Below are 11,052 nucleotides of genomic sequence, written 5' to 3'. Positions count from 1 at the left end.
TTACGTTAGTAGATTACAATAAGGATTATATATTATAGAACTAAATTCTCTTCCATGCCTCCTGATATCTTTTGTTCCTAAGTCCATCTTATGATTCCTTGAAACGAAAAATTCTCCAAATAGTTTAAAGGATTTGTTAGTAAAAAAAGAGAAAAAAGCTGGGTTGTCTCCCTTAGAAGAAAGCCTCGTCAGTTCTTTGCGTCGACGCAAAAACCTCGCAGCATTTCACCTAAACTAGGTTTGTCTGTGATTAACTTTGCTGAAACATCCCCCAACGCTCCCCAAATACACACTTTCATAACTTGGTCCATCAGTTTAATAATGTCTTATTCTGTTGTGTCTGGGGAGAGTCATTTTCTTTTTGTGCCTTATAATTTAACACACTCACCGGTGAAATTTCCGCGTTTTTCTTATTTTTATTTTCGTTGCTTCTTGCAACCTTTTCAAGAGTCTTGACTCTTGCAAACCAAATCCAAAAACAAAATCTCTCTGTAGTTAATTCTTTCCAAAACATTTGCTTTGCTCAAGTAGACTTTCACAAGAATGCTGCTCTGGCTGACTTTGGAGGTAACATCTCCCAGAAAAAGCAGTTTGACGGCTTCCAAGAGAATCTCTCAGTCTGATGGTGTCACCACCCTAGAAGCCGCTGGGACACGGAGACACAAAATTTGAACATTTGCAGAGAGAAAAAAAAACTGACTGCAAATAGAAAGACAGAAAAGAAAACTGGGATCATCATCATCATCATCATCGTTTAACGTCCGTTTTCCATGCTGGCATGGGCTGGACGGTTCGATTGGGGTCTGGGAAGCCAGGAGGCTGCACCAGGCCCCTGGCAGTGTTTTTCACAGCTGGTTGCCCTTCCTAACGCCAACCACTCTGAGAGTGTAGTGGGTGCTTTTTACGTGCCACCGGCACAAGGGGCCAGAGGAGCTTACATCAACAAAATGGTGCTTTTATGTGCCACCGGCATGGAAGCCAGTCAAGGCAGCACTGGCATCGGCCACGTTCAGACGGTGCTTTTTATGTGCTACTGGCATGGGGCTCGCAACTACAATTTCCATTTGATTTGATTTTGATATTGCTAATATTTCGTTTTATTGTGTCTGGGGAGAGTCATTGTCTTTTAGTGCCTTATTATTTAACACACTCACCAGTTTGAATGAACTGGTGAGTGTGTTAAATAATAAGGCACTAAAAGAGAATGGCTCTTCCCAGATACAATAAAATATGCTTCAACACATAAATTCACATAAAGAATCTTGAAAACCAAATACAAGAGTGAAAGGAATATTTAGTGTTTTGCTGAAAATCAAAAAAGGATGGAAAAAGACAAGATTCTGCAGGGCAGGAAATAATAGAAAGAGGAACGTAAATTTGGATATTTTGAGATTTACAGAAAAACCGAAAATGTAGACGAATAGAACCACAAGAAGGTGTCCGAATGAATGGTCAAAGAAAGAAAGACATTGGAAGGAGAACAAGAACTACAGAGAGAGGGAAAATAACCCTGGACACTCTGTGGAGGGGTTGGCATTAGGAAGGGCATCCAGCTGTAGAAAACAAACCGAAATCTGGTGTGGCCCTCCTGTTTGTCAGCTTTGGTCAAAACGTCCACTCCATGCCATGGAACCAGTATAATACAAGTTGTGCCCTGGGGTTAAGGGAATCGACTTAGCCTCTCACCAAAGTTGCTGGTTTTGTTCCAAAATTTCAAACCAATTTTTTCTATTTCTTTGATGTTTTTGTTGTCTAAGTTTCAGCAATGGAGTTTTGTTTGTTAGAGAGAAGTGTCAACTGGGTTTCTTACTGAAATAAACACAAAGGTTGTATGCGTTAGTGTTACTCTGTGTGTGTGAGTGAGTGCATGTGTGTTGGTGCGTGTTATTTGTATGTTATCTGTATTTTGACAATTTTTCATGCTGGATTATATGAATACACACACACACACACACACACACACACACACACACACATGAGAGAGAGTGATGCATACATACATATATATATGTATGTATATGTTTATATGTATCTATGTGTATGTATATATGTATACATATGTGTATGTGTGTGTCTAAATATATACATAAATGCGTACTGTGTGCGTATCTTTGCATGTTTTTTTACCAATATTCTGGTCTAATCTGTTTGATAGGCATTTATAATTATGCTGAGATAATTCATAGATAATCTTCTTAGAGATTAATGTAGCAATAAATATTAGGACTTCCCTGGCTAAAATACCAGTTTGTTAAATATATGGATTAGCCTGAAGCTTACAGCTGGTAACCCCCGCATCCTACAACCACTACCACCAACACGAACACCACCATCACCACCACCACCACCAACAACAACAACAACAACAATAACCAGGGGAAGGCTTCTAGCTGCTAGAAATAGTAGCTAACTCTCTTACATATCACTTTCTACTGTCTTGAATGAGGAGAAAGCTTTATCAACTATTTCCTTGATCCTTCTGTAGAATAGAGGTCTGTTAGGTTAATTCTTACCTGAGGCTAAACAGCAACAGGTGTAATTATTGTTGTACATTAAAATTGTCTTCCAACTGAAACACTAATATCTCTACAGATAAGCATGAACACCACAGAATCTCACAATGTTATTTATTATAAATGCTAGGGATTGTGTGTGTGTGTGGTGATAGTAATGATTGTTCCTTCTCAAGCCATGCCTGGTTCATAAGGGCCAGTTTCCCGGTTTCCATGGCGTATAGGTTCCCCACCTGGATGGGATGCCGGTCTGTTGCAAGTGAGCTGCAAGATGCAGGAGGAAAGAGTGAGAGAAAGTTTTGGCGAAAGAGTCAGCAGAAGTTCGCCATTACCTTCTGCCGGAGTCGTGTGGAGCTTAGCTGTTTCGCTCATAAACACACACATCGCCCGGTCTGTGATTAGAACCTGCGATCCCTCAACCGCGAGTCCACTGCTCTAACCACTAGGCCATGTGCTTCCACTGGCGATAGTAATATTTTGTGTTAATCTCCTATTTCTCAGAACGAACGTTGACACAGCTAATGCCTGAGAGACAAAAATTTCCTAATTATTAGGATTAGATCTAATATCGGTGATGAACCGGAAGAATCACAAGAACACCAGACACTGTGGCTGGTTCTGTTTACCTCCAGCTCTCTGAGTTCAAATCATACCTAAGCCTTCTTATTCTATATTTTGGAGGTGTCAATAAAAAGAAAGTACCAGTTATGTATTGAGGTCAGATTTCAGGCTTTGTGTTCATTTTTTTTTTAAACAATTATTATGGTGGTTTTTACCTTTCATTTTTTTGAGGTCAATGAAATAAGTACAAGTTCAACATTGGGGTCAAACTTAATTGACTGGCTCCCTCTCCCAAAATTGTGCCTATAATAGAAAGGATTATTATTATTATTACTTGGTATAATGCTGTTGTTCCCATCATGATAAGAAAGGTATAAAGAGGTTTTAATCCCAAATTTGATCTACTTTTAAATATATATGGTATTACTTATCTTTTTATCCAGGTGTAGTGTGTGGTAGTATCTGAATGACCCCCACCATAGACTGAATGAAGGAGTTGATTTTATATGGAAGGGTTTTATTATTACCGTGAAAGAAGGAATACCTATTTCTTTACTACCCACAAGGGGCTAAACACAGAGGAGACAAACGGATTAAGTCGTTTATATCGACCCTAGTGAGTAACTGGTACTTATTTAATCGACCCCGAAAGGATGAAAGGCAAAATCGACCTTGGCGGAATTTGAACTCAGAACGTAGCAGCAGACGAAATACCTATTTCTTTACTACCCACAAGGGGCTAAACACAGAGGGGACAAACAAGGACAGACAAAGGGATTAAGTCGATTATATCGACCCCAGTGCATAACTGGTACTTAATTTATCGACCCCGAAAGGATGAAAGGCAAAGTCGACCTTGGCGGAATTTGAACCCAGAACGTAACGGCTGACGAAATACGGCTACGCATTTCGCCCGGCGTGCTAATGTTTCTGCCAGCTCGCCGCATTGAAAGAAGGAATACTGCCATCATTATTGTTAAAACATTCATCGTCATCGTCATCACCATCATCACCAACAGCAGCAGCAGCAACTCCAAAACGAAACTTGGTCCTTCTTCGTCTCAACTTATAACCGCCATAACAAAACTATGAACAGGTCGCTCTTTGGGTTGATGTAGAAATGAAACTACTTTTGTACCCGCCGCCATCACCATTTGTAGGTGTTTTATTGTGTATCTAAGACACTAGACTTTCTTTTAAATCTCCCTGGTTTAATGAGAAGATGATGTAATGATGTCCTTGGAGGGAGAGATGACACGCAGGTAGATGATGTAATGCTGTCCTTGGACGGAGGTGAACGTTCTGGCCAGGGAGATAAGAATTACCATTTCACATCGTAGCATCACATCGTTACCCGATATAGTTCCCCCGCTAACGGGTGCAGAACTTATTTAACTTTATAGAAGGGTGATGTTGCGATGGTCATTCAGGTCCGGGAATCAAAAACTGGTTGTTGTATGTCTTTGCTAACTGAAGTCTGAGTAGCTAAAGGATAAAAGGGGACAGGTTGATATTGAACTGAAATCCCCGGAGACCGAGACCAGAATAGTAGTTGTGGCCTGTGGAGCAGAAATCATGAATTAAATTTCACAATTCACAATTCACAAACATAAATATTTAATAAAGCACGTTCTTATTTATCTATTTATTTATTCCTTAATCCGCTTAACGAAGGTTAATGCATGACGGGATTATTTGAGTTTTGTGAGTAAGGCTGACACACAGCATAAACAGAAAATGGGGAAAACATTATCTGTCAAAAATAACTCGCATTTTAAGCTAACTCGGCAAATCCAGAATATCTCATGACTGGACATTACACCTGTAATCTCTCGCTTTTTGGAATATTTCAAACATTTATATAGATTTGTTTTACGTAACAAATTCAGTCATAAATGACACCAGTTGTTGGTTGAGAGACTTTTCAAACAAAGTTTCTTTACTTTAGAAAAAATTGCTAAACATTTCGTTTATGAAACAAAAGATATTTATTCCAAATTTTTTTACAGTATTTGTGGAAGATAAAGTATATTTTACCGACGTGGAATATTTAAATCCAGATTCTGAACACATAAAGTAAAAAAATATCTGAAATATTTAAGACAAACATTTTCGCCATGAAACCATTTCCTAAAAAGATGTCTGTTTGTTTGTTTTAAGTCCTGTTAAAACCAACCGAAATATATTTCACTGACTTATTTCTTTGATGATGCTTGCAATGGATACATTTTTCAAAGAATGGCCAATACTTGCTGCTACTTCGGTCATTCCAAAGTACCTCAAAGACTCGACCAACTGGAATATATAATCAGTAAACTCAAACGGAAATTTGAAAAAATTGAAGAACGTGTTTTGGATATTGGAGAATATATGGACTTATACATTGACAAAATACGGGAATTAAATCAATTAACAAGTCTTTTAATCATCTTGAAAGGTGGTAATGAGGAATCGCTACAATTAATGGATTATCTGCTAATATTTTTCACAGCCATCAGCAACCAGATGAAAGAAAAGGATGAGACTATGAACCAAGAATATTCTCTCTTTACTTTGCGAAACGATGCCAAAACCCAGAAACTGATGGCAGACGTCTTAGATATTTTAGGTTTCACTTCGGAATGTATTCACATCTTGAAGCTAAGTTTAAGAATCGTTCATGAAGATGAATGGAGAAAACGAAAGAAAGGGTTGAGCAGTTTCGATGCCGTGAAAGACACTCAGAAAGTTTACAATTATTTACGTTCGACCCATTCCGACGTCGAAAGAGACATACAGTTCACCTTACAGAAGATGATAGCCATTGTATATTTTGAGGCATTATTCGCTCATATTTCGGACAATTCAGAAACCTTGGAAGCGAATTCAGAGAATTCCCTTTCCGGAATCGATCTCGGTTCCCACGAATCGGATAATTCAGCTGAATTCGAACTTAGTTCTCATTTCGACCATTCTTTAGGTAATTCTCTGAAACAACGCGAAGACGAAGTAATATTTCACGATTTATTGACTGACATCAAATCCTCTGTCAAGAAAATGCGAGCCCAAAAATTATTTAAATTAAAATAATTTTGTGTTGTCGAGTGTTTCAAGGGTTAGCTTCTAATGGAGCCCTTGGTTCACTTTCGATTTCCAACTGGGGCTATTGAACATCCCTTGTATCTATTACCGACTTTCTCTCCTCACTATTTTATATGCGGTGCCTTCTTGGACACAAAAGGTCTCCATCCTCCCTAGACACCTTATAAAAGTCATCTAATGGAGACCAAAATCTTTATAAACTTCCTTTCTTCACTCTGATATAGATGTGGTATGTAGGGGGAGTTTATTTTTTAAAAAAATAATATGTAACTTAAATATGATAAATCATAATTTTCTTTCTATCTGAAATTATTTCACTGTAAATATATATTTGTATAATATATTGATCTGATCATCATATCATATTGTTGTGTTTGTTCTTTTCAACATAAATTGTTTGTTCTGTCTGTTTTGGTAACAAGGGAATCTTGAACAAGCTTCTATGAGTGCTCTAAAATAAGTTCCGACCAATATAAGAACACAAGAATCATAATATGGAATCTTGTATTAAAACAAAAATGTTAAATATTTTCTTCTTCTTTTGGAATTCTTTGTAAAAAAAATATTATATTTTGCTTTTGAAAAGTAAATGTCTTTAGCTTTTGCCTCTTGGTCTCCCAGACATTGTTTGCTTTTTAAATTTCGATTTAAGAAGATTTTTATTATCATTATTTCACTTCTCAGAGCTGTCGGGCATATTTTCTCTGGTTAATTCTGTGAGAGTGGACAGCAACCTGTAATCAGGGGGTCTCACAGGGTCTCTTTCTGCAAATTATAAGCTTTGGGATCTGGATGTTAACCTATCATGGGGAACACTCAACACCCAAGCATCAATCTCAAAATCCTAGCTGTCCCCAATACAAGTTTTTTTGGGGTCTGCTCGGTCCTCATGTCAATTACAATTTCTATTTTTTTTTTTTTTACTTGCTCTGCCATATTATTATTATTATCATTATCATTACTATTATTAATATCATTATTATTATTATTGTTATTGTTATCATTATTATTATTATCATTATTATTATTATTATTATTATTATCATTATTATTATTATTATTATTATCATTATCATTACTATTATTATTATCATTATTATTATTATTATTGTTATTATTATTATTATTATTATTATTATTATCATTATCATTACTATTATTATTATCATTATTATTATTGTTATTGTTATTATTATTATTATTATTATTATTATTATTATTATTATTATTATTATTATTATTATATTATTATTATTATTATTATTATTATCACTGCTGCAACTATAACCGTTATTATTAGAATCCACTTGCCATTCCCAGAAAGCTATCTTCACATCTCAAGGCCTTTTTAGAGCTGAGTAAATAAACAAGACGATCGGGGTGGTCACGGCTGAGACGCCTTTGATAGTAGGGTGCAGGCCCTGAACCAACCTTGAGCTAAACAACAACGTGTGTTTAATAGAAACACCACATGGACTTCCACGTGAAACGAAAATATTGAGCCGGGATTAACAGATTAACGCCCTGTAATCTGGATTGGTTCTTTATCGATACAGTTAAGAGTTATTGATATTTATGGATTCAAACTTGTTGCTGTTGTTGTTGCTGTTTAGCTCCAGCTCAGCCTTGAACCATTAAACCAATAACCAAGAAAATTCCAGCCGCTGACCATCCCATTATATATATTCTCCCTGTAGAGGAAAGCAAGTGTCTCATCATCCAACGTGTCCTTTTCTGAAGTAGTTGGGCACCATTTGAGGAAGGTTTGGTTGCTATTTCTAGCAGATCTAGCAACCACGCAAAAACTGCTTCCGTGACTGGCTTGACTCAAGGCTGTCTGAATTATTACCAGTGACCTTTAGCCTTTCACCTTTGGCCTTTTAAACAGAAGACCCTGAGGGATAAACAAAGCAGTTAATTAATGCTTCATAAAGATTGGAAACTTCTCTTCCTTCTCCTCCTCTTCTCCTCCTCCTCTCTTTCCCCTACAATTACATAATACCATTACCGAATACTGGGTCTTTGTATTTTCTGTGCTTTTCTGCAACTATCTTTAATAGCAGGTAGAAATAGGATATAAAGAAGCCGACGAAACTGAGAAATATCAAAAAGAAATAGCAGCCAAATGTCTTTAAATTCCTATCCAAATGTGTTTTAAAAAAATATGGTCCTATTCATATAAAGACAGGATGGCCACAGTTGGAATATTTCTGGTTCTAAATCAGGGCGGGAGAGATAAGTAAATAAGAGTTACCTCCCATCCATTAATGTCTGCCGTAAAAACCCAGAATTTGACAGCAAATGGTTTTCTGTCGAAAGAGATTCTTGTCAATAAAATAAACACATTGAAATTTGCAAAAATAAAATTGGTGGATCTGCCGTTTTAGGCTGCCCCACCCTCATCACTCATTAATACTATACACTCATCTCTTCGCTTGCTTTTCGTATAACAACCCAGTTTCAATTTCTGAAGGGCTTAACTGCTTATTGAGCCCCTTATCCACTTCATAACTTCGTTTGTCCGGTTTTAGGTTTTAGGAACTTGAAGATTTACGATAAAATATATATATATATATATATACGTACCGTAAATCCTCGAGTAGAACCCGCATTTTCCCTCCCAAATTTAAAGGTCAAAATCCCTAGTGCGTACTATATACGAGGTTAAAAATGAAAAATATTTTCTAAGCAATGTCCGAGTCTCTATTTGCTGTCCGGCAATGTTTATTCAGACGCATTTTGTGATGTCGGACGCGAAAATATCTTAAGCTAAGCCTGAAAGCAATGAAGCCATAAAAGAATCATCCATAACTTGCAGTAAGCAACATTTATTAAACATTATTACTGTTATTTCTTTATTTTCTGCAAACAAAATGCACAAAAAAGCTACACGTTTGCATTATGTTATATATACAATAATAATAAAGGACGTTACCGTATACATTTTACAAACAAAGGATGTTATATAGACCTCCTTGACTCAAGTTAGAGAAGGGGTGCGTATTATACACAAGGTTTGGGTTTTTCAGAGATACAGCCCGCTAAAAATCCCCTGCGTATTATACTCAGGGGCGGACTATACTCGAGGATTTACGGTATATGCAAAAACAATTCAGTTTTAATTTTTAAAAATTCTACCATTGGAACTTTTCAATTTTTGAGTTTTTCGAATTTTTTTTTTTTAAATGCTGCTTTCTTTCTTTAATTATAAAACTTTGGTCGGCCTGAGGCTATAGTAGAAGACACTTGCCCAAGGTGCTACGCAGTGGGACTGAACCTGGAACCATGTGGTTGGTAAGCAAGCTACTTACCACACACCCACTCCTACGCATGTGTGAGTATATGTTTGTATGTGTGTGTATACTTGTGTGTGTTTCTGTATGTATATATATACGTGCGTACGGTGAGTGTACGGGTGTGTGCGCGTGCGCTTATGAGTGAGCATTTGTGAGTGTGCGCGTGGGTGTGAGTAAATGTGCAGAAATGTGTGTGCTTGAGTGTGTGTGTGTTGTGTATATGTACATGTGAGTACGTGTGCATGTGTGTGTGTATGTGTGTGCGCGCGCGCGTTTGGGTGCATTTGTGAGTGCATGTGTACATGTGTGATTACACGTGTGTGTGTGTGAGAGTGCACTTGTGTGTGTGTGTGTGTGGCGGGGTGTGTGCTTTGTAAGGCTTACCATTTGGAATGTGTGTGTAAACATGTGTTTTGTGTCTGTGTGTGCGACTCTGCCTGCGAAAGCTCGACCGAGGCTCACACCTGCTTCTCTCTTTCTCTCTCTCTCTCTCACTCACTCCTTTCTCTATTCACTCTCCACTGCTACCTCTCTCTCTCCCTCTCTCTCTCCCTCTCTCTCTCCCTCTCTCTCTCCCTCTCTCTCTCCCCCTCTCTCTGATTATCTTTTTCTTTTGTGTCTACATAAACACGTAAATATACATACGTACTTATACATATATATATATACAATACGGGCAAACATACATACTGAGAGACTGCTTAATTGTAACGCGAGTATACATACATACATACATACACACACACACACGCATACACACACACACGCATACATACATACATACATACATACACATACATACATACATACATACACACACATACATACATACATACATACACACGCATACACACACATACATACATACATACATACATACGCACACACACACGTACATACATACACACACACGCATACACACACACATACATACATACATACATACATACATACACAGACACGCATACACACACATACATACATAGATACATACATACGCACACACACACGTACATACATACACACACACGCATACACACACACATACATACATACATACATATACACACACACACATATATATATATATATATATGTTTATCTATTGATATGTGTGGTGTGTGTGCTTATGTGTAGTACATATATATGCACTCGCATCACATACTTGTGTGTATATGTATTTATTTGAGTGTGTATGTGTGTGTGTGTGTCTGTCTCTATCCTTTTATCTGTTTCAGTCATTTGACTGTGGCTATGCTGGAGCACCGCCTTTAGTCGAACAAATCGACCCCAGGACTTATTCTTTGTAAGCCTAGTACTTATTCTATCGGTCTCTTTTTGCAGAACCGCTAAGTTACGGGGACGTAAACACACCAGCATCAGTTGTCAAGCGATGTTGAGGGGGTGGGGGAGACAAACACAGACACACAAGCATATATATATATATATACATATATACATATATAAATGTATACACACATACACATATATGTATAAACTACGGGTTTCTTTCAGTTTCCGTCTACCGAAAAAGGCTTTGGTCAACCCGAGGCTAAAGTAGAAGACACTTGCCCAAGATGCCACGCAGTGGGACTGAACCT

This window comes from Octopus sinensis, linkage group LG19 (genome assembly GCF_006345805.1).
Source record: "Octopus sinensis linkage group LG19, ASM634580v1, whole genome shotgun sequence".
In the NCBI taxonomy this organism is placed as follows: Eukaryota; Metazoa; Mollusca; class Cephalopoda; order Octopoda; family Octopodidae; genus Octopus; species Octopus sinensis.
The sequence above is the reverse complement of the archived record's forward strand: the minus strand, read 5'-3'. Positions refer to the sequence as shown.